Genomic DNA, 3,502 nt, shown 5'->3' with positions numbered 1-3,502 from the left:
AGAAAGTTTCATCATGCACAACTCCACCTGTAATAGCAACTTCCAAACTTGACTCCTTAGATTGAAAAGCTGCCAATTATAATTGACAATCCAATATGAGTTAAATATCAACATTGACTTGAGTCAACTTAACAAAGTGGGAAAAATGGTAGCCATATCACTTCACATGTATGAAGATAACTCAAATTGTCCCACCAACAAATGACATCATTGGATGCACATATAATTAAATACATAAGCAAATAAGCTTAGGTTAAATTAATTAAATAATCACCAAATTAATGTTAAGACTTCCAAAGGACATGCCTTAGTCCCAATTAATACAATTAATACATGTAAGAAAACACAATGTGGTTGGCAATGAAGATCAACCCCAAAGCATTATATATTATCTACCATGTGTGGATGGAATCTCCTTGTTTTTTAAGTTTGAATAGAATAACAACAATAGAGAATAATTCAATTTTTATTTATAGAAAAAATCATATTTAAATTTTATATTTTCAGTATCTTATATCTTTAACTTTACACATCATATATCTTTTTTATATAATTTGTTAGAGATCACAAAATAATTGATAATTTATATAAAATAAAATAAAAGTTATACTAAATCAATACAAATATCTTAAACCATTTTTATCCCAATAAATATTTAGAGAAATGTATTAAAAATATTTATTCTAATTTTTTGGGTAGCCTATTATGTTCTACATAATTAATTATAAGCTATTTTTTAAATTTATATGTTATTATTCTTACATAAGTATTATTCATTTTATTATATTAAATATTTATCTCTTATATTATGTGGTATGCAAATTTAAAAATAGATGTAATGTAAAAGATAAACTTTAAAATATGTTAAAAAATACTAATCATAAAATCTATTAAATAAATTTATAATTTATCATCTAATTATATGTTATACTTCAATTGTCAACTTTATAGGACAACAATATTTTATGTTTTTGGCTCCTTTTTCCACCTTATGAAATAATGTCATATAAGCATTAACAACAAATTGTTGTTTAAAAGAGCTTTATTTCTAAAAAAAAGCTTCTAGAGCACAAACAACGTCCATGAAATTTATGATTGATCTTCTTTTTTTTTTTCATTTGTACATATTATAGTATAATTTGAGAAAATATTGCTAAATAATTAATTATTACACATGGATCAATCTTGTCTCAGGAGCATTGTATGTGAGTTTGATGAGGATGGGCTTTGAGGCAATGTTTGGATAGAATGAGGTGAGTTTCTATTGCTTATAAACATTCAATCTTTTGAGTAGTTTCTTTTTTAAGCGTGGTTGATTCTTCTTGCCTTTTTGTGGGATCCTACTTATGTCTCATTTGAAAAATAACACTCTCCTTAAACTCTAACAAACAAAAAATCGGGCCTAAGTTTCTATTTCATTTGCAAAAACCAAAACTGGGCTCATATATTATGGTGGATAAGCTTGCATTACAAGAAGTGGGTCCAACAACAAACCATTTAAAACACAAAGAAGCCATAAAAATTGTTTCATTGGAGGAAGTTGGAGGGAAAAGGGTGTAGGGAACACAAACAAGTATCAGAAGCTACCTAGGGAAGCATGCTAGTACCTTATGTTCCATGTTACCCCACAAGGAATCAAGATCCTCATGCTTTCGTAGTTGTAAGGGTTTTAGAGGAACTCTTACATTGTAAAAAAAAAAAGATGCACATAAGTCACAAAATCGGGCACAAGAGAAAGACTAACATTTGTTAATGTCAAGCAAAGCAAGTGGATTTTACAATGAAGGAAAACCAAACTAACAAGAAATTTGAAGAGGCTTGAAAGCAACAAGTTTGTCACAATCCTACCAAAGCTAATGAGCTTTATATGAGCAACAACCAACCTTGAGACAACATAAGGGCAAGTAAAGACACTTGTAGGACAAGAAAACCATGAAAATTAGTTTGAAAGGGAACACTTAGGGAATTGTGATTTCAAATGCATTGAGGGGAAGAAGCAGTGCGAAGTAGACACAAAGTTAAAGGCTAAAGATAAATTAAGCCATGACCAATACAATCCTAGCTCAACTTCATTTACTTTGTTCTCAAATTTGTATGTTAGTGAACTAATGTGTCTAAAGAGGAGATTCAAATGCTTAGATTTATTGGAGCATATGAAGGATAACAAATGGCAAGAGAGCAAGGCTACCAATCAAAAACTTATTCAAGAAATCAAGCTACTTAAAGATGAAACAACTAAATTGCAAGCCAATATGAAAACAAGTCAACAAGAAATCCCATCCATAAAGAAAGAACTAAAGCATAACAACAATAGAAGTATTCTTAAGTGGAGGAGAGAGAGAATTCACATTTACAAGAATTTCAATCGACAATAGCAAGCATGGAGATCAAATAAAGCTAAACTAAAGGAACAATTGGAGAAAGAAAAACCATTGGCACAAGAGACAAAAGGGCTGATAGAGAATCAAAGAGAACTCATGAGAAGTATCTTAAACTATAAATGTGGGAGGAAAAAAACTAACATGATAAGGTAGGAAATATAATAATAAAAGGGTTGAAAGACCACAAGGAAGGTGAACACACTAACAAGTTAATAAAATACTTTCTAGCAAACAAGTTGGAGTGGATATGGCTTATTCACCCAGTAAGAAGAATTGATAAAATGATGGAAGATCGCAAAAGTAGGAATGTAGGAGTAACATTGAAAAATGTAGAGGACAAGAACAAAATTCTAAAGAACAAAAGGTTTCTCAAAGGTACACATTCTACATAAATGAAGATTTAACCCCATCACAATTAAAAGAAAGAAGGAATGGTGGAATGTTGTAGTTGTAAAAAATCCAAGTTATGAAGCATGGCTATAAAAAGAGAAAGCCCAAATCAACAACAAAATTGCACATGGTAAATAGGTGAGACCCCCCAAGACTACCTCTCAATGGTAAGCTAGAATTACAAAGGTTACCCTTGGATGAGAGGTCCTAGTTTAGGGCCCATAGGAGAGGGGAGGGACATAATTGACCTCATTGAAATGCATCAACACGAGGGTTGTGAGGTTCCAAACTTTGAGAGTTACATGAAGATATTGGTTTAGAATGAGTTAACTAAAAATGACAAGGGTCATGGAGGTGTGATAATTCTAGAAAGAGTCTTGTTAAAGAATCATACAAGTAGAAAAAGATTCGATTAACTAGGACATATGGATAAAAATAAAGGTTAAAGAATTCACAATTTATCTTGCAACATGCTACTTCATTGCTCATGGCTTAAAATCTCATAAGAAGAAAGTAGACAAAGAGGACCTATATGTAGCTTTGAAAAAATGACATTTCAACATATAACACCCCAGGAGAAATTATTATAAATAGAAGACTTTAATGTAAGAACAACAAATAGGCAAGCTCTATGCCTTAGAAATTAGCATGGAATAAGAGATAACCCTCTATGGTTAGAAGAGACGAATCAAAGTGGGAAAGAGATTCTCAAGACAAAAAAGGTGGTATCA

Source organism: Cryptomeria japonica, chromosome 7, assembly GCF_030272615.1.
Source record: "Cryptomeria japonica chromosome 7, Sugi_1.0, whole genome shotgun sequence".
Classification (NCBI taxonomy): domain Eukaryota; kingdom Viridiplantae; phylum Streptophyta; class Pinopsida; order Cupressales; family Cupressaceae; genus Cryptomeria; species Cryptomeria japonica.
The sequence above is the reverse complement of the archived record's forward strand: the minus strand, read 5'-3'. Positions refer to the sequence as shown.